The sequence below is a fragment of the Chiroxiphia lanceolata genome, chromosome 3 (assembly GCF_009829145.1).
Source record: "Chiroxiphia lanceolata isolate bChiLan1 chromosome 3, bChiLan1.pri, whole genome shotgun sequence".
NCBI classification, from domain to species: domain Eukaryota; kingdom Metazoa; phylum Chordata; class Aves; order Passeriformes; family Pipridae; genus Chiroxiphia; species Chiroxiphia lanceolata.
The window spans coordinates 5,915,561-5,942,303 of NC_045639.1; positions in this window are offsets into that span (position 1 = coordinate 5,915,561).

Consider the following 26,743-nt stretch of genomic DNA (forward strand, 5'->3'; position numbering starts at 1 on the left):
TTTTCAGATACTCACCACCAGAGTTCCCTTCTGGGGTGAGCGGGGTGTCTTTTAATAGTTGTTTGATGCTGTTCACATGGGCAGGCAGCACGATAACAAGGCAAACGATTGTCTGCTTTGCTGATCAGAGGCTGTAATAACCACTCACTTGGTGCTACACATTCAATTCCTGACAAACCAAGAGGCATTTGCCATTCGGGCTGTTGCTATTTTTACCCCTGACACACACCAGTCAGGTATGGGTTTGTTGCATCTAATTGCCAGTGATCTTTGATTATTTTTTTTTCCTGGTATCTCCAGGGGTGTACCTTTTGGAGTGCCAGCAGCAGGCAATCCGATTTCAAAACATTTGGGAATGCCAATTAGGGCTTATTTATGTGATGACTGAGCTGCCTGAGAGCTCAGTGCCCACCAGAATGCACTGTGGCCTTAGACAAAGGGAATTTTCTTGCCTGCCTACATTTGATGAAGAGGAATAGTTGCATGATGATGGTTTCTGTTTTTTGTAGTTGAACACTTCAGCTCAACTGTTTGCACCTGCAAGAAGTAGTGTCCATCCTTACTTGGAGGCTGATGCACTGACATGTGGATTTAGTCTGTGTTAATTTATGTTACTGCACATAGAATACAAAAAGAAATGACAAGTAACTCTAAAAGAAGAACCATTATTTTACTAATCTCTAACTGTAATGGTAAACTTAGGTTTATAAGTAAATGGTAAAACCGTCAATATAGGTTCATAGGTAAATAGTAAACTTAAATTTCTACTGATTTATTAGTTAGTTCCCCTAAACCAAACTGGGCAAAATTGTTTTGTGCTGTGTGTGTGTTTTTCATTGAGTTTGTACTATTTGAGCATCGGTGGAACTCTGACTGTAAAAGGCAGTAGGACTTAAGGCTGTGTCTCCAACATGAAATATCCTATATTTTGGATATAGGCTCTGCTGTTCCACCCTGGCTCTCCAGCAAGGCAGGACCTTTCCAAATTAAGCAGTCCTTGCAGGTAGCTGGAGGATGGCTTCCACTGCTGAGGGGGTGGGATGTTCCCTCTGCTTCCCTTCCTGCGTGGTGGGCCTGGAGCTCACCAACTCTGCTCATCAGCTTCTTCCCTCCTACTCTTATTCTTCTTAGTTGTTACTGCTTCCAGAAATAATCTTGAGCCTTAACTGGGTTCACTGGGTTCTGTTGCCCTCTCTTGTATGGCAGGAGAGCAGAGCAAGCCCTGCTCCTGGAGGCTGGAAGGAACCTTTGGCTGCACTGCACAAAACCAAGTGCCACTTTCGACCCGAGGGATTCAGCCTGATGTACATGAAGCTCACAGGTTCTATAAATAAGCAGAGTGCATATGTTAGGGCACAAAAGTAGGAGGACAATGTCAGAAGATATTTACTGCTTGCCTGAGGAGCAGTCAGTTTAGATGAAAGCTTTGTGGCCAGACTTTCTAGAGAGCTCCCTCGCATGATTGAGGTCAGCTCTCATTTAGCCACTAAAATTAGCAAGAGGGCTTCTAGGCCAGCTGAGGATTTTGGGTGCTAAACAGCTTTGACAGTCTGGCCATAGCCATCCCAGAAAGTGTTGCTGAGTGCTGACAACAATAAAAATCCATTGGTTATGGAGTTTCTCCAACCAGAGTGGACCTCCTCTGGAAACATATCCCTCACGCTGCCTGCTAAGGTCTTGAAAATCTACTTCTCTCTTGCACACAGATAGTAGAAACTTGGAGATATGTATTGGCACATACAGACAGATCTGGATATATAATATACACATGTGGCTGTAGAGCTTCTGGAGCTGTGGCTGCTTCAGCTGCTGAGCACTCAAGTGATGTAAGATTAAATGAAAGTAGCCAAAGTAGTCAAAAACACCAGTTCCCAGCCATAAAACAAGCTATGTACTTTGGTTCTCCCCAGGAATGGCAAGGGTGGCACTTAAAAACAAACAAATAAACTTAAAAAAAATCCTACAACAAACCCAAACAAACAAAAAAATCCAGAATATCAAACTTTTTTTCTTCTAGCTCCTGTTTTTTTGTTGTACTTTGTCTTCTGTTTTTAGGTTTAAAAGCCTGAAGTTTTCCCCACAGTGAATTGGGTGAGATATATTTTTAGAAGACAATAAGGATCTCATGAGGCTAGAGCTGGATCTAATAAGGAAAAGACTAATTGAGGTAGGACAAGAAGCAAATGATAATGTTTCACTTATTATTATGAAAATTTCCCATGAAGAGGAAACATCTGGAATTAATACTGTCTCACTTGTATTTTGATTTCTTGAAGTCAAACAGAACAAGACATGTTTGTTCAGAAATGAGAAGCTGAAATACTATTGTTAGAGTTTTTCATGTAAAACACTTTAATCCATTACATGACATATCTATAAAATGTTTTTCCATATGTCCCGTAGAAAGCTGGACATACCTAAAATACCTAAATCCTCTTTCTTTATTCGTGTCCGATCCTTTAGGTTTAATGTAGAAATCACAAGACTTTTTAATATAAAGGGCAGCAAATGAAGCAAGACTTTGGGCAGAAAGGCTCCTGGAAGGCTATTGACTATATCTGCAGGGTCATTAATCACTTATGAAAAGCAGTTTTCTTTTTTTTCATGAGCCAGAAGATATATTTTTAATTAAGACAAATGAAGAAAGGGTGGTTCTGCAGCTTGCCTTGTGACAGTAATGGAAAATCAGAGCTTTATATCAAGTGTATACCCACCATCTATTGGGAGCTGGAGCAGGCACTGAGTTATAAGGCCATGGCCTTTGATCATCTCTCAAAATTAAACCTCGCTGAACATCCTCACTGGGTGAAATTCAGCCCTTGGATATGCAGTTATTTCTTATTAAAGACATGCATCTGAGAGCTAAACATAGCTACAGGAGCCCAGGCCAAACAAATCTGATCAGGGCATAAAAGCAGAATTTTCACTGGTTATATGTGAGGAATGCTATTGTAGCAGCAAATGAAGTGCTACAGAGCACTGATAAAAATTATCTTTATGGAAACTATTAAATTGGGTTTGGCCATCTTGGGTCACTTTATTGTTATTATATCTTTGTCAGCGATCACTCAGAACAAAGTTTTCAGACTTTCCAGGAAATTAACTAAAGATCAGTTACTGAGCTGTCTCCCAAATTTATGGCTCTGCAACTAAGTACAGACCCAGACGTGCAGTGATAAATTATCTCTCGTGTCGTCCAGCCCATCAAAATGAAATCTGCTTCCTTGGGAAGAGGCAAAATGAAATTGGTGTATTACAAAGTTATTAAAAGGTGTGTTCAGTCTTTCATGAAGCATCAGTGCTTAGTAGGGAATTAGATTTTTTTTTTTTCCCTCTTTCTGAGTATGAATGTATCTGAGAAACTCAGTAAGAGGACCAGCATGAAGTAAGTTTACCTTCTGAATGTCAAAAGCAAAGGCCAGACCTGGAGCTGATTAATGGCTGCATAATCTATCAGTTCAGAGTCAAGGAGCAGCGGGTAGAGGTTAAATTATTTGTAAGGTAATTTGGCTTGACCTTAATGAGGGCTAAGGTCCCACAGACCATGGAAGAGTCTATAAATAATCTCTCTGGCTCTGGAAGCACTTGGGAGTGTCTCTTCCTGTATCATCACAAATGTACTTGTTTGTGAAATATCACAACAGACAAGATCTTTCTGAATTTTTTTTTAACAGTGAGACTGTAACAGCAATGATGGAAAACTTTCAGCCTGGAATCTGACTTCTGTTTTGGTTTTTTTGTGCTGGGAGGGTATCATGTACCCCCAAAGCTCTCTCAAGCGCTGGCAGTGAAGTGTATGGCACTGAGGGGAGGGGAGCAGGGTGGCAGTGGCAGCTGTTGCTGGGGCTCTCCCAGCTACTTCGTCCATGTAATGGGTTTGCATGGCAAGGTTTTGGTAGTGGGAAGATTACAGAGGCGGTTTCTGTAAGAAGCTGCCTGGAAGCTTCCCCTATATCCTCTAGAGCCAATTCCAGGTGGCTCCAGGACAGACCCACACTGGCCAGGGCTGAGCCCATCAGCAGTGGTGGTACTGCCTCTGGGATAACATAGGAGGGGGGAAAACTGCTGTGCAACAACAGGGTACCGTGGTGAATTCCCAAGACACAGAAAATCCTTTCATCTTCTTTAGTTTGCAATAAAAATGATTGAGTTTCTCCCCTAGCACAAACCTTTTGTTTGGCAAGTCCCCTTGTCTGAGGCCTTTCTTACTGCAGAGGACAGGTGTTGTGATGGGGTGAGAAAAAACTCCTGCTGACCTCAGATAGAGAGTTACCTAAGAAAGGTGACTCACCTGAAAGGTTTTACTTGCACACAATTAAACCAAAGCAGGGGTGTTTTGCTAACTGGTGGCTACTGGATAGTGATAGTGCTTCCTGCACGTTTCCAGCCTTCACCAATCCAGCACAGCACTGGTCCTTCAGCTGCCCAAACTCTTTAAAATTTGATCAGTTCTTCCTGACTCTTGAGCAGTCGCCAAGTAGCTCATCTGTCAGGTGCCTGCTTTGCACAGACATGTGCTGGAGATAGAACAAAAGCAAAATGCCTCCCTTGTCACTGAAGTGCTGCAGAGATCCAGATACCTGGACGTCTCTAAGCTTTTCCATCCCTGCATCAAGTCGTGTTGTTTGGATAGTCATTGATTCCAGCTCTTAATTTCCTGACCACAGTGTAGGTTCAGACCAATTTTCTTCCCATGAATAAACATGTTGATTACTAGGCATGAATGATGCATCTTAAATTCTACTTTGTGGATTATTTTTGCATTATTAAAGATCACATAAGAGCACCCCATAGCTGCTTGCATACCTGGTTCATCCCACGATTATTTGCTCAGAGGCTGGGGGTCTGGTACAGTGTATATTTAAGACAATGTAAAAGCTTCCAGGGGTTTCAGTGACCATTATTCCTAGTTGAAATTGCTTTTGTCAACAATCTTTGCTACTTTAGTTCCACAAAAATCTTATATTTCTTTAATATGGAGAATTATCTGTGTTCTTTTTCCTGTTTACCCTGTTGCTTTACTTAAGCTGTTTTCTTACCAATATTTAGCTTCCATTAAATTCCTCCAGGATCTGCTCTGTTGGGGCTAGTTTTCAATCTGCTCTTGTATTCCTCTCTCACCCAGCAAATCCAGCTGCTGTATTTTTTCCCAGTCTCTTATTCGGCCTCATGCTATTTCCCAGGTTTTTCTTCCCCTTTCTCCCCCTTCCTCCTCCTTCCACGCAGAGGAGTGAAAGGGCCCCAAGCAGAGGTGTGACCTGTGTTGTGCCTTTTTTCCTTTTCCCTTTCCGCTTTCTTCACCATTTCCTTGTGGTATCCCCATGGAAAGAAAATAAATGGAGAGGGAGCTAAGGAAGGAGGCAGTTCAGCCTCGCTTCTAGAGATAGGAAGGCAAGGGTGATGGATGGTAGTTTGACATACAGTGTCTGAGCTCTCTTTACCTGTTTTGTTGCTTTATGCTAAACGTGGCTGCCACACTCTCTGGATTTTAAAAATGGACCAAGGGGTTGACACAGCAAAAACAGCCAGTTCTTTTATGTTTGCAAAGCAAGGCTTCAAAATGTAGCTCAAATCTTTCTCTGGATGGTGCAGGCTAAATGAAAGAGCAGGGAAAAGCTCCTGGGCTTTCCCACAAGGGTACCAGAGGAATTTTGGGGCTCCTTTCCCAGAAACAGCTGGTTTAAAAACAAGACTCAAAGTCAGGATTTGTATTCATTCATTTATTTCAATGAGTTGTAGTTCTATAATAGGGTCTTATGGCTTTTAATGATGCTCTGAATTTTCTTTTAATAGTAGTGTCATTACTTACTCTGGAAATATATTTCAGTTGTTTAGACACCTCAGTATTCCAGGGAGATTTCTCTTTTCAGAAGGAAATTAATTCAGTGTTTAACTCATAGCGGTATCTTTTGCAACCCGTTTTTAATGGGGAAAGCGAAGATAAATTCAATATCGTGCAAATCATAAATAAAGTAGAGTCTCTTCTTTGATCACGTCTTGGGGCAGACCTGCCAGCCAGCTTTACATAGAGCTCTGGTGGGAAAAGGAGATGCAGGAAGGGCTGCCATCAGTCTTCACTGCACTTAGCTAAACCCATTGACATTCACGGACTGTGATGACAGGAAAGCTTTCCAAAGCCATTTGACTCCAAAAATTTGAGTTATCATCATTGTCATATCTCAGTCTGACAGGAGAAAATGATTTGTCGGTCAAAACGTCTCGTAAACACGGACATTTGATTCAATTTAATCAGAGGCAGTCCCTCACTCAATGCAGGAAGCTCATCTGCAAGCAAAGAGGGAATGAAATAGCAGGTAATTCACTCACTCCTGCACTGTCCTGTTGGCTCTGGGTCAGCAGGGAAGGGGTGGGTGCAAATGCTGATTGCTTTGCAAAGGGAGACTCTCCCAAGGCTTTGGTAGCAGGTCAGTGCATCCATCCAGGCATAGACCAGGCTGAGATGGGACCTGAGGTTTGTGTCTGTGCATAGAGCTGTGCTGGGGTCATTTGGTTTTAAGTTTTTACTACGGGGGTCAGTAAGAGACCTGCTGGGAAGAGAGAAAATCCAGGTTGCCTTTTGTGCCTGTATGACACTGGTTAGGGATGAGGCTGGCCCGGTGCCAGCCCGCTGTAGGCAGGATCTCATCCTGCAAGCACTCGTGGGCCTGAGCAAATCTACTTGTGCTAATGGCCTTATTAAACTCAAGCCTGTATATGTTACAAATCTGCACAAAGAGAAATTAGAGCCCAGATTAGATTAGTCGCTGAAGGCTGTGAGCGCACAGCTGTTTGCCAAATTGCACACTGAATTTCATTTTTGCTTAGACTTTTACTGATAGCAATTTGAAGGCAGTCATTAGAGCCATCAGCCTTTGAATGAGAAATTTCAAGGGACACTTCAGGATAAATCTACTCCTCTGCTATAAGAAATTATTCCTGATTTGCTTTGGGCTATGGAAACCAATTACATGAATTTTGCACAATAACCTGTTTCTCCCAAACAGGGGTAGCACTCCTGGCCATAAACAGACATAGTTTTACTTCCAATTAACAGTGTGGGTGTGTAAACATAAGGAAAACTGCTTTTTCAACTTAAATTTAATAACCAGAAAATAATGGGAGGAAAGAATCATCATTTGCAGCTAGAATATGAGACTCTGGCCATCCTTATTCCCTTCCTCTGCAAACCAGCTGGATTTGTGAACACAGACATATCCTTTCCATTAAATCATAAATACTGCAGGCTTTATTCCTTATTGGCCCCTGGCTTCCAAGATTTAGGAAAGGGTGGGATACTAATTTTCAGACCTAAACTTGACATAACTCACAGTGCTCTAGTTTCCTTTAAAACTTCATGTGTGTTTTTCTTCTATTCCAGATACTCCAGAGCTGCTCTGTAATCCCTGAATCCTGCTGAATTCACAGCCTGGTGATATATCAATGTCAAAGGGATGAAACTGGTAATTCTACCTGGCTGTTAAACTGCCTGGTGTTACCCTATTTCCAATGGCTGCTGTCAAGGTATGTGTTTTATCCCTTCCAAGCTACAGTGAAAATGCTTTAATCTTATTATTAGTATAATAAAAATAAGTCATTACTAATGCTTAAAGCAATTGTTAACTTCTCTCCCTGCCAGCCCATTCTATATTAATATTAATATTTCTAAACTGGAGCTTTGTTATGTAGGACTTGGACCTCCCATGTCATTTGTTTGAAAATCCTGAGAGCATTTTCTTGTATAAAAGTTTCACAGGGAAGGAAGAGAGTCTTTTTATTTACCTTCAGATTCCATCCTTCAGGACTCTCTTGCTGGGTGTTCTCAGGTTGCTGCTGCAATTAGAAGACTTAATTGGTTTTGTATGATCCCTGAGACTCCTGAATTCCCCAGGAACCAGAGTTTTCATTAAAACCACCACCCAATATCATGAGACTTGCAATTAAATTCCTGAGCTGCCAACACAGTTGCAAAATGGTTTGTAAAGCCCAAGGGGAAAAATATTTTGGTAGAGTAGGCTCTCTGGTGGCGTGAGGTCCTCCAGCTCCCGTTTTAGCGAAGCTCTGGATGTTTACTGAGAGGCACAGCACTGCTCAAACCAGATCTAGCCAAGTCTTTAGACAAGCTGGGGCAGGACAGATGCAGCCACAAAACTTGCACGTTGCCTGTGTCAGGGCAAGGCCCTATAATTGCAGGATGAGCACTTTTGTTAATCCAGGTGTGTGAGGGCCTGCCTGGGAGATGGAAAGATGGACCTCGAAAGCTTCACTCGCATCTTCTGTGATTCCTGCAAAGCTCAAGGTTATTGCAAAGCTTTTCTTCCCAAGAAGGGGCAGTGTTGGGAAGGCAAAAGTAAACATTAATGGTATGTCTCCACCCCCCAAACTGCTTAGTGCAGTGATTGTAGCACAACATGGGAGAGGCTGTGTCTGCCAGGTTGGGATGTGGACTCATGTCTAACCAGCAGGAAAGAGCTTAGGATTTGGTCAGAAGGGAAGAGAGATTTCCCTCTGTTACCTGATTTTGCATCCTGTAATGAGAAGAGCATTGAAGTTTAGAAAGAGCAGCCTGGCAGAAGAGTGCTGGTATATTGATAATGTGATGGGTCTGTGATCCATGTGTCCAGTTGTATGTTCCCTTGATGTGCTCCTGAAGGGTTGAAGCACAAACAGAAGTTCATTTGAAATTGTGAAAGTCGTGAGTAGGGAGCCTTCATAGGCCAGAAGGAAGAGCCACCAAGAACAAAATTTGTTATTTTGACTGTTTTCTCCTCCAGTACCTAAAAAAAAAAAAAAAAAAAAAAAAAAAAAAAAAGTGCATGGTAAAGCCAAAAGCTCATAAACCCACCACAAAATTTCAAATCAATTCTTTCCCTTCACAATTAGGAAAATAAGATCCTTCCAGGTGTTGGAGAAGAGAAAGCTGTGCAGGGTTTTGTGTTCCTCTTCCATTAGCCCTGGCTGAAAAGGCACTCAGGCAGGTCCCGTCCTTTCTTCCAGCTGCAGTCCACTGAACTCCTGTCTTCCCATGGGAGGTGGTCGCTGTGGCCTTGCCACACAGAAATTTCAGACAAGTGGGTGTCTGTCCTCCAGGTAGTTGCTATTTTCATCCTTTTGGGCTTTGGAGAAAGGTGATCTTTTTTAAATAAGACCAATATTTGAAATAACTTGTGATTTCAATTATAAATAAGTTTTGTGTGATTATGTAGCAGCAGCTGCTGGGAAACATGAACTGTTTATTTGACAGGTCCTATCTCTAGGTCTAGCAGGCCAGGAGACCAAGCTTTCCCAGGAAGAAACACCACCGGAATAGCAGCCAGTTTTTTTCCTTTTTCCTTTATTTTTTTTTTTCCCCCAGCAGCAGCGCTACTTTTCTAACTTAAAAGCAAAACCTGTTTCTTTGTTCCTCATCGTGCGAGTCTGCAAAAAAAGCGTGCAGGAAGATGGGCAGAGGCTGGGAGCACTTTCATCATAATGGGGCTCTGTATGTGTGTGAACATCCCGACCATTCCGGGGGGAGCCCTCTCTGGGAAGAGCCTCAGAGCCGGCGGCAGTGTGCCGTGCCGATAAGGAGATGAAACAATAGCCGCGACACCGAGAGCCTTCACACAATTACTTGGTGAGGATGTTACAGAGTCAAGTGCTTTGTGCCTTTGCTGCACGGAGCAAATCTGCTCACTCTTGAATGGTTAACCCCTTCTCTTCCTCTGCCGTGTCATTTAATACACAGCTTTTAAGGGGCATCCAAATTTGTGAACGCTGAGGAAATGGCACTTGTGTTTCTTATTACTTGCAAGGGTTTATATTTCCCTTCTTTCAAGGCCACAGTGATGCCCGCAAACCGCTGCAGTGGAGCCCAAACCCTGAGCCCATGTGAAGATTTAGGGATACACAAACTATGCTCTGGCAGAGGTGGGGAAACCTGGGTTGTTCTTGCTTGAGATCCAGAAGTGGATCTAAGGAACCAAACTTCTTGTATTATTGATGCCTCGTTTCCTCATTAATGCCACAAAGATTTATGTGAAGGGACTTGCACGGTGCTAATGGAATTACCCACCTACCTCTTCCCCGCGCCAATGGCAGGGAACGCTCCGGGTCTCTGCCCCCACATTAGTGCCGGGTGAGTAACTGAATTATTTGTTAGTTAGCAAAAGTCCTTGATTTTTGTTGGTAGTGTTGAGGGATTTTCAATACCTTTTGTTTGGGCTTGAATCATAATTTGAATTACAAACTGAAAACATTTTGATAATTTTTCCCGTTCCAGTGCCAATGAGGGTCAGTGGTTTCAGTCAGTAAGCTCTGCTTTTTTTTTCCCCATGAACAAAATGCCATCCTGCAGCATTTCAGTTACCTCTGTTCAGTGCACATCTGTCTAAAAGTGCATCTTTCAAATAGATACATTTCCCATTAGCATTAATAGCAATTACTGGTGAAGTCCTTAATCTGCTGTTCCTCTGTGTGGACTAGTTGAAGGCAAGGAAGACATTTCCTCCTGTGCCTTGGAAATGAGCTGTGCTCGTCTCAAAGTGCAAGCTGAGAGAAGTCCAGCAATCTCGTCTTTTAGGGTCTTGCAGGCACAATATTTCTTGAGGCTGTGGCAAAGGCAGAGCATGAAAAGACCTCTGAAGGGGACGTGAGTCTGAAAATGCACAGAGGCCACAGAGTTAGGAGGTCAGAGGCTCTATTGGGGATGTGGGCCATTTTTGGGAGCATCCTTCACCCAGGCTGAGTAAGGTGCCAGAGGCAGGAGTAGGTGGTCAGGCTGTGTGTCCTTCCCTCCCTCACCTTGTGGTAACTGGGGCGAAAGCTCCATCCAGTGAAACGACCGCAGTAGAAGCTGTGAACTACTTCACCTCTGTGCCTGCTCCTGTTGGGACTTTCATGTTGCTTCAAATCTGGTTATGATTTCGCTGGAAAATCCTTCCTCGTGGCTGCCAGTTAATTTTCTAAAATCCCCCTGCATTTGATATCTGCACCAGTGCACAGAACTGCAGTGGTTGAGCTTGAGGATAAAAGGAGCAGCACAATCACTTGTGCTGAGCAGGGCTGACTTCTGGTCTGGTGAAAATGACTGGAAGAGTAGGAATGAATCCGAAAGGAGTCACTCTGAAACTAAGATGTGAGGATACATCTGGGACTGAGTAGCCTGTTGTGTGAAGCCACTTTTACTAATCTTGTTCAAGTGTGTGCACAGACACCTGGGAATGATTTATTCCTTGTCATGGGCCTGATCCTGTGAGTGTTGCCAGGAAATAAAAGTTCAGGACACTGGAAGTATGAGACTCTGGAGATTAATGATAGAAAACTATCCTGTGTTTGGGAAGAGGAAAGCAAGCAGGAAACAGGAGCCTAAATTAGGCTGCAGCTCCCTGGGCAGAACACTCAGGTTATAAATATTCTGACAGCATTTAGAGCAGTGCTGGCTGTGCTGATTGCTCTTTGCTGTCCTTGACAGTATCTGTGTGTATTCATGCTTCTATTCTGCTGTGCTGACAAAACCACCAGGAGTATCTCGGAGCTGTGGGAGGAGGCTGTGCGTGGGTTTGGCAGTAAGACTTCTGACTCTGCTGGAGAGTGTGGAGGCTGTGCCCTGCTTGCCACGGCAGCACTGCGGGACAGGAGCTGTAGGTTGGCTTTTTAGCTTTTCATTGCTCAGCTGGTGCCAGGGATGCTGGTTTTAAAGAGCATCTTCTCAAACCTTTCCAGGAGATCACTGACTCACCTTGATCTTTGTGATCAATCCGGCACAAGGGCTTGAAAGGAGTCATCACCATCCTCCCCAGCCACAAAGCTGAGGGGTGAGGGTAAGCAAGGCATGAAGACGAAAATGTGGGTTGCTGATGTCTCAGCTGGGTGAAAGAGCTGTGAGCAAAGCAACAAAACACTTCTCGCTGTCAGGCTTAAGGCACAGCAGATTTCAGCCTTCAGCAATTGTTTTACAGGAGCAAAATAGTCACTGCTGTGAGGAGCTGGCGCCTGCAGTGAGCTCCACCTTTCCCTCCCTTTGTCATGGCCCTTTCCTCAGGAGGAATGAGGCACAGGAGGAAGTCAACAGCTCCCACAGTCTGTGATAAATGAGACCAGGCACTGGTCAGTGTTTCCTAGGCTGCAGTTTATGGGGTCACTGGGAATTGCTGCATTGCTGAGTGCAGTGAAGCCACTTACCAGCACAGCATCGCTTCTGAAGGATCCCACCAGCTGCTCCTGTCTGCCGTGGTGCACGGAAATGAAAAGTGCAATCCAGCCTCTGGTTCCAATGAGAATTCTCTCTAATCTGGGATAGCTCTACCCTGGGAGGTGCCTTAGATATGATAGCAGGGCTGCTATGCTGGGGAGTATGCTTTTTTATTTGTAATGAAAAGAAATTTATTCCTATCACAAAAAAATTTAGTGCAGAGAGTTGACTGAGGTAATGTTTTCAGAAGCTGAAAATATCAGGAACTCAAATAAAAGGCAACAGTGATTTTCTTTTCTTTTTTTTTCTTTCTTTTTTTTTTTAATTTCTTTTTCTCCTCTTTTAAAGCCCCTGAGAACTCATTTCCTGGTGTCATTGTCATAACTGCAGACCTAAGTAATTCATTTGTATTCGTGTCAATCCCACGTATGCTTCCCTAACTATTGCATGCAATTCAAACTAAATGAACAGTCAAACTAAAGCTGGTACTGAGCAAATCAGGCTGCAAACCACGTGTATAGGCAGGAATAGAACCCTCTGCAAGAACTCTGCTGTGCCATCAGGTGTTCTCTGCTGAATGCAGTGTTTTTCTTGGATCACTTAAACAAAAAGACAACTTTGATTTTTGTTTCCATATATGGCATGAGACCAGTGCTGATGTCATCACAGTGTCCATATACGTTTTGCCTCCTTCTCTAGCTGAGACATTGGACTGGTATATTTGCCCTGTGGGAAGGATGCATGGAGTAGGACAGGCAGCACAGGCTCCAGCCCCGAAATTTAAGGATGTTTGCTCTGAGCTTAAATGTGTAGGATAGTGGTTACCAGAGATAGACCTGGGCAGCTAAGTCTGATATTTCTGGGATGCCAGTTTCCTCTGGATGTGGAACATTTTGCAGACCTAGATTATGACCATTGCTGCATCAGCCATTGTCATCTGCTTCATGACAACCTCACTTATGAGTCTCCATCCAGTCTGTGAGTTTGGTTGTTTTAGAGCAATATGAAGGAAACAGAGCTTTGAACCCCAGAATTGTGTGAGTTTGTTTGCAAAGAGGAGGATGTGAATAAGTTAACTGTGTGTACCTTATGAATTTGGCATTTGCTTGAGGTTTTTAGCTTCAATAAATGAACTCACTGAAGGAATGGAGCAGTGCTTTCTCCCACTGCCTGATCTGCACCTCACTTAATAAGTTATCTTCCATTTTGGTACTTACATTTCACTCTGTTAATGCCATTGGACTAAAGTGACTTAAACAACAAGGCTGAGTATTTTAAGGAAAATTTTCTGAGACCCTCTGCCTGCTCATTCCTGGTTGTGCTGGTGTCATTGATGTGACTAAAGTCTGCACTGAGCAGGTAACCTTAATGTCATTCTGAAGTAAGACTTTTTATGTTAAACTCTAGGTTTTGTCTTAATAAATCAATGGCTTCTCAACTAAACCCATTGTTTAGCCAACCAGACTTTAAATCAGGCTGTTTCTGTAAAGGAGACAGTGTTTTTTGGGCATGTCCCTTTGCAAGATGATACAGGAGTTGCTTTATGGTTAAGTTATGGTTATTTTTTGTTCTTCATACTGGGGGAACAGGGAAGAGGCTAAAGCATAGTGGAGTGGGGCTGTGAAGAAATTCCCAAGGGAATTGTGGGCTGCCAAGGGACCTGAGCTGAGCTGTGAGAAGCTTCCTGGTCGGTGTGTTATAGTTGGGGAAGAAAACCCAAAGGGATACCTTGCTTGTCTCTCACTCCTCTCAATCACAGTTGCTTTTGGAGCCAGATGCATCCATTTCCTGGAGCATAACTTCCAGCTCCAAGGAAACCATTAGTAGTTTTACTTAGAGTATACTTTGAAATGTATCTGTATCATCTATTCATTGTTATCTTCTTTTGAAGGAAATAGGCCATTCTTGATTTTTGAAATGACAGGCTTTATTGACTTCTCTCTCCATGAGAATTCATTAGGCTTTATTTCATCAGCTAACTAATGCACACTCTGATCTTTGCAAACAACTACTGCAATTGCATAACAGGAAAAAAAGACTCTCTGGGCATGAGATAAAAACCATCCTGGACAGCTGTCTAGTCAGTTCAGTTCTGCAAAATCAAAAATCAGACACCCATAGTTTAGGTAAACGAAAACTGAAAGAAAGCAAAAATCACTTTACAGACTCGGGATGAATGAAAAGCCAATCTGAATATCAAATTGACCTTGCTCCAGGGAAGAATAATTTGGCATGAGGTATTTGCTGTCTCTGAATGTGTTGCTAACAGAGAAACCAAGTGGTTTGCCTGGGAAAAAAAGAGAAGAGGAGGTGAACACAAAGTCACAAGAAAATAAGGGTCTTGATCCCAGTGTAAAACTGAGATCATTTTGGAGCAAACACATTTCTAAGGGAAAGCAGCACTGCTTTAAGGAAAAGATGCAAGGTTTTGCTTGGTTGGAGTGTTCCTTTATGCAGGAATTTTACAGCTATTGACACCATTTTAGCACGGCAGCTCAGGGACAGCATTAATGAGCACAGGGCGAGTAGGAATGAGTGTATGAGAAATGAGGAAAAAATACCCCGTAGAAGGACTGGGGGAGTGGGTATTGAGAGGCACATCCTGGCCTCATAGAAGGTACTGGAAATACTGTTATAAATGTCAAAAAAAAAAAATTCTTTCTGTCTTTTTTCTTTTTTTAAATTATGATCTTGTTAAAGTGCCTCCTCAAATGCTTGGAGTGTCTCAGTTCATCACTAAACCTACCAGCCTGAGAGCCAGAAACAGGAATGGTTTCATTCCCAAAGCCTCACTGCCAGGTCTCATTTGTGAAGTAAGTGTTCTCTTTTCTCCTAATTACCTTGTGCAGACGTCCCCAGTGCTGTTCAGCTTCAGTTTATGGTCCCTTCAAGCTAAGTGCAGCTTCATAAAAAGCCAGCCTAATATGTGCAGGGTAAGAAGGCTTCCCTTCTTACCCACCTGCTGGGTGGGTGCAGAGCATGAATGCAAGGGCTAAATGGGAAGGCAGGAACAGGAGCAGGAAGATTGCGCCTGTTAGTTACCATCGAGTCTCAGGGGGGTTTTGCCACCAAATTCCATTAAAATGAGAGTTTCAACCTTTAAAAGTACCATTCAGTGGCTTGTTTTGTTAAATAAGCTAGCAAAGATTGTATATTAGTCTGACAGGGCTACCTTTGGATGAAAACCATGCTGAATTATTTATTTTGTCATTAATGTCACACAAACCATAGTCAGGAGAATTATGTGGGCTGCAAAAGTGAGCAGCTCTAAGTCAGGTTCAAACAAATGGAATTGTTATTCTTCAATACCAGTCTCAGGTTGCAGCTGCCTAATGCATCCAGGAGAGGATGAGAAGTGAATGGTAAATCAATGGAAAGGTTCACACCTGACTGACAGCCTTTAAATAATGTAAAGGGTCCCCTGGCACACAGCAGGGTTATACAGGACATTAGCATTTAAGACCAGTGGAAAGACATGCAGGGAAATGTTTTGGAAGTTTTGTCCTTGTAGCTTGCAAAGCTTGAAGAGCCGGAGAGGAGAGCGCCTGGAGAGTGCTCAAACTGTTACTGGAGAATGAGAAAACAAAGAAATCTTAGTTTGGCCAGAGTGAATTTTGTTGGTATTGGCCTTTGGTAAGGCCAGAAGGGGTCTTGTTCTGTGTAGGGCAGAGGACTCAAGGGCATGGTGCTCTCTGGAATAGTCAGGGCAAGGAGGTGAACCCAAGGCCACTTTGGGAGTGAGGGCTGAGCCCTCTTTTGTGCCACACAAGTGACCTCTCTATAAGCCACACTGTAAGAGTTTCCACAACTGGGATACTCTGGCCACTTCTTGTGAGCTGTGGACAAACCATTCAGGGCATCCTGGAGGTTCACAGCTGTGTTCCTTCTTCCATAAAACAGCCCCTGTGTCCCTGAACAAACATCTATGCAGCACAAGCAGCAGGATGGACAAACTTGGAAATTGCATCTAGTAAATATGGTTGCAGGCATGTTCTTCCTCTGGTTCTGGAAGTCTGTGCATTATTGCACATTCTCTCCAGATGTGTACATGTTAGCTTGCTCATGTCTGTCTTCCCTCTCTCTTTGAAACATGAAAGGTCTGAACTTTGCATTTCTGACCCCAGAAATGGGTTATAAATGGACCATTGATTTGTAGCTGTTTGGCGTGCTCAGAAAAGGGAAAGGAGATCGATGTCTATGAGCAGATAGATGGACATACCTTCGGATTATGGTTAGTTTATGGCCATAAAATACAACACAAGGAGTTCCACCTCAACATGAGGAAGAACTTTTCATTGGGGATGGCAGAGCACTGGAACAGCTGCCCAGGGAGGTTGTGGAGTCTCCCTCTCTGGAGACATTCCAAACCCCCCCAGATGTGTTCCTGCGTCACCTGCTCCAGGTGACCCTACCTTGGCAGGGGGGTTGGACTGGATCTCCAGAGGTCCCTTCCAACCCTAACAATTCTATGATTCTGTGTGTCCTCACCACACATCAGGCTGGGAGAAAGAGGGATTTAGCAGGGATGATATTTGATTTCTGAGTCAGCCACAGACTTTTTGTGGGATATAAGTGCCCAGGGATTTATGCAGCTATTTAAGCTCTTCAGCTTTCTGTTTTGTCATCTATGAAATTGGGAGAAGTAGCCTGAAAATTATGTAGTGATGAGAAATACCTTAGTGGCTGTATGGTGCTGAGGCACAACTATAATGAAGTAACAAGACTGTGAAACTTTGGTTTAATAAATTATTTCCTACTTTAATGGTTAAATTTTATGGGAACAGTATCAGAAATACATCTGGTTTTTTTAGAAGCTGAGGCATCATTTATTCTAAAGTGAGAAACAACAGCCAGTAGGAAGATAAAAATCAACATTTCATGTAACTTTAGTGAGGATGTGCCTGTCAGTTTGTGAAGGTTGAGAGTTTGGTTTTGCATGTCAGATAGTCCACAGCAAACTGGGAGGTTTATATGGAAGATTTCATGGAATAAGCTGTGTATGGTAGTAGTTGGATGCAGCCTTTGAATAGGCACATCCATCAGAAGGGACTTGTGACAGCCAGGAACGGGCTAACGAAAATAATTGCAAATATTTTCTAAGCAATAGAAAAATTTAAAAGTAATCATAGCTTTAATTTAAGACAAATTCTGCTTTGTCTTGTTCATGAATACTAATTTAAAAAAAAAAAAATCCCTAATCTGGTAACATCAGTTGCTTCAGCATCTTTAGACACTCTTCTAACCTTCTGGTAGAGCTATGGAAAGTCTTTTTTCTCTTCCCAGCATTCCTCTTTTATCTATCACCCACCTGTCTTCTCACTTGACCTCCTTCTCCCAGCTGGGTGTGTTCTGAAATTGTCACTTGGTTTTGGTGCCTCGAGGCCATGGGATAGGAGTTAAGAACAGCACAGCAGCCACCTATTCAAGTAAAAGTTTCAGAAAGGTCACCTAACTAGTTGGCTGGAAAGTTGAGTGTCTTGAAAACTCTGGAGTGGCCTTTATTGGGATAAAAAGATTATTTGGCAGAATCCTCTCTCTTGACCTGTACTCCAATGTGAGTGAAAGTACCATTTGCATTTTAGAAGACTAGCTCCTGAAAAAAATAATAAATTTAAATATTAATATAAGTTAATCTCCATTAACTGTAGAAAGGGGGTTTGGCTGCATTACACTGGGTAAAGCTACTTCAGGTTTTCACCTTGCTCTGGCATTGTTTGTTCTCTGAGTAATTACTTTTATATATATATATAAAACCAGCACTTTCTTTTCCTCACCAGTAGAACAGCTGGTTTTCCACAGCAACCTCAGTGGTGATTCTGCTGCTGGGGTAAAAAGCACCTTCCAGGAGATGCACACCAGTACATAACATGAACTTAGGAAATTGGTGGTGGTGTTTTAAAGCAAAAAGGATCTGATATATTAATGAGATGCCAAACAGAGAAAACAAGGTGTGCTATGAGCTCATTAGCTAAGATTCCTTTGTAATCACCTTCAGTAATGCTTTTGTTTCCTCTGTTGGGTTTGTTTCCTTTTGTCTATGCATGCAAAAATAAATGACTGAGAAATGAAAGGATGCAGTTGCAGGTGCTGAAGAATATTTTTAGCTTAGTGTTTGACAAAGACATTGTTAGCACTGCCAAAAACAAGGGAGGTCACTCTGAGGTTGTGGTGATCCAGACCAGAAGGCTGCTGGACGCATCCCTGGGCTGGCTGCAGAATTTGCAAGCAGTGACTTAGTTTCCTTCTCAAGCTGAGTGTGTTTGCAGGAAGGCAAGGAATCCCTCATCTTTTGGCTGACCTCTTTTTGGCCTGAAATGCTGCTGCTTTTGCAAAAGTTGCTGCTTCATGAAGTGTAAGGGCGCAGGGTTGGGCTCAGAGCAACCAGCAGTTCCAGAGCACACTGTCCTGGCTCAGAGTTAGCCTGGCTGCTGATCCATGGGTTGGAGTGATTTACTCTCCCTGAGAAAACAGACTTTCCTCTCTCAGGTGTCCAACTCTCCTGGCTGGAGCTGCTGTGCCTGTGTCTCTGTGTAAGTGCAGTGAGGAAGTGGAGAACGCTGAATAATTTTCCAGCCTTACAATTTAATTCCCAGCTTGGAAATGATAGAGCAGAGGCTATTACAGAAATAAAGGAGATGCAGGATAGCAGGAAACTGAGCATCACCTCCTGCAACCATCCCCAGGTCTGACTGTTCTTTGTTTGAAATCATCTGAGGTTTCCCCCTCATTTATGCAGATACTCCAAAATGTCCTTATCTATTTTCCTGGCAGACTTTGGAGCTGTTCCAAGGCTGTATGCAGCTGCAGCACCTGGGGCAGGTTAGCAGCTGCATGGATGGATTTGCAAGTCTTTTGGAGCAAAGCGTGCCAGATCCAAAATGTCTTGGGCTTAGTAACAACTACCATGAGGCTCAGAGCTCTGGATAGAGACTTAGAAATACAGATAACCAGCTGAAACTGAGCAAACTCAGCTTAGATGAATGACTCTCAAAACAGGCCTGCTGCATTTTTGCTTACAATTTGACCAATAGTCAGTGTTTTGACTGACAAAATTTTTCATTATACTATCAGAATCTTCTCATTCCTTTGAGGTCAACTAAGGGCAAAAAGGGGATAATTCCTTTAAATCAAATTTCAGATAAGAAAATAGAAGGCAGAGCTGTGTGACCTTTTAATAAACAAACAAATAATAAAACCCCAGCCAACTAAAAACATGCACCCAAAATTAAAAAAGAGAAAAGCCAAAGTATCGATGTCTTCATAGAAGGCTTGGCCAGCAAAGCTCCAAACCAAATCATAATCCAGTAATTGATGGTTTTCTGTAGCACCAGTTCTGTTCTTTGAAGCACTACATTTATCTTTGCATCTCTGTTTAGAGAAAACCTCAAGGTGCTGCCTCCCTTTGCTAAAGCACGAGTAACAGCAACAGGGGATGGCAACGCAACGTCATCTCTGGGCATTCATGGGCCATCTTCATCATCGTGGGCCACAAGGTCTTCTGGGAAGCTCTGCAGCAAAAGAAAAGGAAAAAAAAATCCATTCTTTCTGCTTCATTTGTTGTCAGCATGTAAAGATAGGTTGGTGTTCCTCAGGAGTTGGCTTGCCAGTGGGAACACATTGCACTTAACCTTGATATACTGAAGTAAAGATGAGGGTAGGATATAAGTGGAGATTGAAGGGAAGGCAGAAGCAGGTGAGCTCTGTTCAGTGCAGAGCCTTCTTCCCTGTGTGGGGGATTGGCAACGATATATTTTATTTTCTGCCATAAGAGTGAAGGCAGGGCTCAGGATAAGGTTAATCTAGACCTTAATCTGGAATTCATGGAGACCAGAGGTCTGGGTTAAGGTTTCTCTTGAAAGTTTATACTGGCTGTAGCAGGACCTGTACTGGTAGGGTAGATTGAGCTACATCTGATGTCATGAGTATTTGATTTTGCAGGGATGAGTTTAAGAATATTTTTGGACTTTGTGTTGGGTTGAACTTCTGCACAGTGTGTTTTCCTTTTAGTAAAAGGTAAGACAGAGCAGCATGTGAGGAAGTGTATAGTGGTTTGGACTTTGTTTTCCCCCAGAGGATAAGAAAAGTGGTAGACCCCAAGGGGTGGAAACCCCTGGAAGTTTTGAATTTCTGTCCAATGAGCGCTCCTGCAAAAAATGTAAACATATCACAACCAGACCGGAAGAGAAGAATTGTAGTTGGAGGTTAGAAGAAGGTGGCCATGTTGTGAGCCACGAGGAAGGGGCTCTGAGCCCCACAGGGGGGCTTTGGCCCCCAGCCCCAGCTGGAGCCTGTGGGGACCTGGAACAGCATAATGCTGGGCTAGGTGGCTGTAGTTATGCTGGGAGATGTTTTCTCCATCGTGGGCAGTGGCCGTGGCAGTGGCCGGAGAAAGCAGCAGCCAGAACTGAACCGAAGAAGCAACAAAGACATGCAGCACCAGAGAAGGGACTCCTGGAAGGAGACCTGAGGGAAGGAGAGTCAGCAGCTGAGTTCTACAGAGTTCTTGGGGGTAAGAACTGATACCAGACCCCCCAAAACTCCTTTGAGACCTCCTGGAAGGAGGAAGTTGATAGACTCTTACTTGAAAGAGCCTTGAAGTGCAACATGCACTGCAGAGAGGAGCTGAGAAGCTCAATCGTCCTGAGAGCTCAGCCAGGACGGAGTGTGGGAGGTTGGCCTTGAGGCCCTCCCTTGCTGCAAGCTACAAAGAAGCTCGCAGCCTGAGACAGGGCACAGAGGCCCTGCAAGGAGCTTGAATCTCCTGAGATACCAGACCGTCACGAAGACCCCCTGTGCTTCGTGATATGACGTGGTGATACGACCTTGTCTGGGGTGACGAAGCCCACGGAAGACCACTTGTTTGGAGAGACGAGTGGCCGAGGGGGATACCCCCCTCATGTGTGCTGGCAGAGATCCAGCTATCAGCTGCTACAAGAAACAGAAGAGACAGAGAGAGCCTGCTGCCTTAGAAGATGCTGCTGCTTAGTGACTGCTACTCTGAAGAAGCTGCTGCCCTGAGAGACTGGAAGGGATCTGTCCTTCTTTCCCTCCTGGACTTTTATTTGGAGGGGAGAAGAGATCTGATCCATTGTAAATACTTATGTCATGGTAGAGATAGTTGTAGTCGTGTGTATAATGTATTGTAGTATTTATTTGTATAGTCATTGTAATATATTCCCTTTCCCCATTCTGAGTCTGGTTGTGTTTTGTCTGGAAAAAAAAAACCCATCTCACATTGGGTTGAGATGTGGGAGGGCGGATGGAGCTAGGGAATTGGAATTTGGGCTATCTCAAACCATGACAAAGTGTTACAAACATATTTTTAGAAAAAAGTCATTAGAAAGCAGAGAAACAAAATCCAGACACAGTATTTCATTTGCACAGTGAATCCTCCAAATCAGCTTCTGTGTGAACAGCTTCATCTTGGAGCTGAAAGCATTTTGAAATCCACCCTCTTCTTCTGTGCTGCTGCAATGGACCCAGCTGGGTAATGATGGCTGGGTTTCACCTGCATGATTTTGGGAGTCAAAGGGATGTTTCTTCATGGCTTACTAGGTATCTACAGAAGGTGCTCTTCATTTGTATTCCGGAATCAGCTTCCCCAGCTGCGGAGTTGACACCTGCAAAAGAAAAACAAGTTGTAGCTTTTGATTTATCCATTCATTAATAATTCTTTACTCTGTGTAATGGTGATCCCTGGAAGAGATGCAGTGTTTGGACTTTCTTGCCTGTCCAATAGATTATATTTTAAAGGGAAATTTTAAGAAGTGACAAGCTCCTGCTGCAAATCTCTAGGAAAACTGAGATATTAAATAGGTGTTCTGCAGCCTTTTCTAAAGCTTCCTTTCCTCAAGAGAGGGATCTTTAGTGGTATTTTCTTCTGCTGATAACCCTCCCTTCCTTCTCCCTACCTTTTTCAGTATCTACCCTGTGGAAGTGGTAGAACCCTGAACCCCTTTTAAGATCTTCTCTTTGTGTGAGCCATGGAAAATTCTGTGTGTCCACAGCCCAGTATCTCTGTCCATGGGGTTTAGGTGCCTGTATCCCTATGGTCTCTCTTCATGCTGCTGCATCATTTGCTTTCCTGACTAAGGCAGAGCTTTGGAACAGCAGCAGCAGCAGAATTACTCTCCTTTCTGACTAGTCCTCCAAGGAAAATCTCTCAGATCTGATTCTCCAGGGGCTGAAATCAGTGTGGGTGTTAAGTAACTTGGCTATTTGGATAAAATAGCCTAGTTTTGATTAGGTAGGGAATCAGAGGATAAAGGGATTTATTTTTCTCAGAATTGGGCATAGAATAGCAATGTAAAAACCTGGATCAAATAGCTAAAGCCAATATCTTCCCCTTGAGGCTTTCTTTTGGTTCCTTTGTAGCATATCAACTTAAAAGAGACTTAAACTCCATTTTTTGAAGGTTGCTGAGTGGGAGGGAGAAGAAAATAAAAGAAAAAGGGAGTTTGGAGTTCACAGCTGCAGCCTCTAAGGAAATTGTGGTAACAACCTGTCGTCCTTGGAGTCATGGCTGATAACACTTGTGTGTCCTTGTGCCCTTGGTCTTTATCTAAATTATCTGCTGGCACATCTGAAATTTAATGATGCCACATGACACTTGGTACAACAGAGTCTCTTTGATGTGTTCCCCCTCTCCTGGTACTTGGGAAAGCAGCATGGACAGGAGGAAAAAAAAAAAGCTTTTTTTGTTACATTTTGCTCCTGATGTGTTCATCCTCTCCAGTCCAATATTTGGGCACTGCAGACCAAGAAGCTGATGCTTCCACACACCTTCAGATCTATCTGTCCTTGCTGTGTAGTCCAAAACTATATTTGGTCTTGAGAGAACAGATACAAAAATGATTATTTTAACAACTCTCATGTTAAGGAGCTACTCCTGCTGAATTGGCATAAGGATATGTGCTACTCTTCCCTCCAAACAGAGTGAGGAGGCCCTGGATGGATGACAGGGTGCTCATGATGCAGGGAGTGACAAACCCGACCCCATGTCAAGTAGGGGACTGGCAAAGACCCCACCCTGCCCCCACAGAGCTGCCCCCAGGCACCAGCTCTGACTCCAGCTTCTCTCCCAAATCTTCTCTGGATTTGCAGTAATTTTTCTAGCCCTTCATGTCACCTGCCTGGATCTTAATTTGATTTACAATTCATGTGCTGCCAGGTTACCTGAAGTATATTGAAAGAAACAACACAAATGTCCTCCAAAATGTGACAACAAAGGAATAGAAAAAGAAAGAATTCCCTTAAAGGGAAAAAAAAATGGCAGGGAAAGAATAAAGACTCAGATATTTTGTCAGATATATTTAGTGAAGATTTTTTTTCAAAGAGCTTTTTGTTTTAATAGTCTTTGATTAAAAGGAAAAGCTGTTTTATTAAGAATACTACTTCTGCTTCTTTTCTGTAGAAATAATATTTGCCCAGGAAAAAATACAGCTTCCACTTTGCATGCTAATTTTGACTGCTTATCTCTGCTCCTGTTATTTTTTTATTTTTTTTTTTTATAAAATTATGTCTGGATCCCTGTAATCTTAAATTCAACATGAAGAAGGAACCTGAATAATACTGCAGATCTGCTTGCTGATTTCCAAAATATCTTATACAATTTCCAAAGTATCTTATGCAAAATATGACTTGGGGAGAAGACACACTTCCTTCAGTAAAAGAAAGAGAAAGGGGAAAATGGCAAGTTTTCTTGCCTCCTTGCTTCCAGAGAAAAGCTGGAACATTCAAAATCTGAAGGCTTCAGAAAGAGAAGATGCATAATGAACAAATTTTTTAAAAATGGTTTTGTTTCTAAGTAACATCCTGGATTTTGGTGACTTGTTTTGGCACTGAATGTTGTCTGTTCTGGGATATGTTGCTACAACAGGAATGGGATTTCAGGGTTATTATTGCAGGGATGCCCACTCTGGTCATGTCCCTGCTGTGCCAGGCACAGTCTCAGGATATTCCCATCACGGGTTGGATGTGGCTCCACATTTGCCCAGGAGTTTGTTGTGCTGTGTTTTTTTAACCAGACAACCACTGCCCACCTCCCAGAGTGAGAACTCTCTCCCTGGAGACATCACAGCCCCGACTGGCAAGAGCAGTCGGACTTACATCGGCTGTGCCATTGATTGTCCTTGAATCAAAACCACGAGTCCAGAAGTGTGGAGCAGTTTCTGTCACCACTTTCCTTGGGAGAGAATTCTTCTCTCCTGCAAATGCTCCTCACCTTCGCAGAGCTGGGCTGGCAGACAAGCTACTGCTCCCTCATTGGCATCTTGCATTTTTAACGAGCTCTTAATGAGCTCGACAAAGACCACGAGGTACCTCTGAAGCCTTAAGCAGAAGCCATGAAACTTTTTGTCTTTTACTGCACAGAGAGAAATGCAGTAAAAGAAAAAAAAAAAAATTACAGCTCTGAGCAGCAGTGAAAGGGTGATCCTGGGTGAATGGGCTGAATCAATGGGTGAGCAGTTCCTTTAAGAGTAAAAAAATGTGTTAAAATAGTCAAGCTTTGTGCTGCTTTGAAGCTCACAGGCATGTCATTTTTGGTGGTTTTATTGCATTTTGTGTGTGTTTGAGTCAAGCAGATAGTGTCAAACTCCGATAAAACAAATTCCAGCATCCTAAAGTCAAATGATTATATAAAGCAACGTGTACAAACTGTGAGCTGGGTTGTTTTTTTTTCTTTTCATTCACTCAGGGTATTTTTAATACATCTGAGAATTTAACCATGTCTCTCACTGCGGTTTAGAAACATGCTGAGGCAGTTACTTAGTTAATTCAAAATTATTGGAAAAGATGAAGACAACTTGTGATTTCCAAAGATATGCAAAACAGCCTGTATCTCCATCTGAAGAAATTTGGTTGTGATGTTCTTCATCTTCTCCACATTTTGATGAAAAAATCAAATTATTTGATAGTGTTTCATATGAGGTATTGCCTTTTCAGGTAGTGCAATTTCAGCTTATATCACAAAATGTAATGTTTTATCGTTCCATCCTGCTTAGGAAAATCTATTCTTGCCTAAATTTTTTCTGCAACACATCATCTGGAAGTGTTTCAAAACAGAACAACACAAAAAAGCTCATCTTGAAGTGTCTGGCTTCTGCACTGCAGACTTCTGAGCTCTCATCACAATAGGATCTGATCCCCTTCCAGCAGCACATGAAACGCTCCAAGGAACATCTGCCATGTTTTATTTCCTTTTCCATCATCCCCTCTGGGAAAAATGCATGTGCAGTGGCATGGCCAGTTTTGGTCAGGTTTCTCTGCATCAGATGGGGTTTAATTTTTTATTTTTTTTTAAGAAAAATGCATTTCAATCGAAATTATCATTTCAATGAGAAAAGACAAGATAGAAGAAACACTTGTAGTACTTGGAGTGGCATGCAGGAGCGTTTGGAGGAGGAGTGTTGTTCACCTTTCTCGCACTAATTTGGAGGAATTGCTGATCATAGTGGGAATTTTTTTGTGGGAGAGAAGCAGAGCTGGACTTCACTGAAAGCCAAGAGCAGTTGTGCTCTTTGCTAGATCACAGCAAGTGAAGTTGCAGCTGGCAGGAGTCCAGCCAGAAGTCAGGGACTGCTTCTTGGAATGCAGCAACACCCCCTTCTATGGTAGGGGATGAGCAGAAGAGTTACTTCTAGAAATTCTGTGTGAGAGCTTTGGGCTTGGATTCACACTCCATCCAATGATTGTCCAAAGTGAGATTTTTCTGGCTGCAGATGTGACATTATTTTTGGACCGCTGGTCCTCGTGCAGGAAGGGGTGGACTTCAGCTTTGAGGGAGCCTAGAACTTCAACTCTGATGTGCAGCCTCCATCCCCTTCTGCCAGGTCAGCTGACAGGAGTTAGACTTTATCTGCATTGCCTACTGTTGTGATTGCTCACTGTTAACTCAAAAGAAATGAGAGGATCTCATTACAGGAGCTGTGCTGTCTATTACCAATGCTGCTGTTCCAAAACAGACTCATTTTGCATTGGAATTTAACAGCATCAAACAGATTGGATGAATGCACAAATAGTTTAATTGTCCTGAAAATCGACTCAATTTTCCAGGGGAATTAGGAGCTCTAATAGAGTGGATGTTAAACCACTGTGGTATTTGCCTTTGCTTGGCATGAGAGGTGGCCAGTCCTCTGACCACAATCAAGGGGACACATGGCTGTTCTCACCTTCAAGAGCAACATCATCGCTCTCTGGCACAGGAATCACTGCCTGGTCCCCCAAAAGAGACAGCCAGCCACTGGCTTTGCTGTGCTGTAGAATGGCATATTGCACAAATTCATCTGGGCTCATTCCTAAACCCTAAATAAGCTGGACACAGATTACAAGCATCCTTTGTCCTCTTCAAAATCTCAGGCACAGCATCCAGGACTCATTAGTTCTAGAATAAATAGTCCAGACTTCAGACTAGCGTTTTCAGATCAATTCTGCAACAAAAGGCAGCATACTCAGTAAAACAGATCCCTGCTTCCTAAAACTGGGAGATCTCTGTGCAATATCCAAAGCAAATATTTCCTCAGGATCATAAGTTTTATTAACATCTTGAACTTCATTTATTTTTATTTCTCAAAA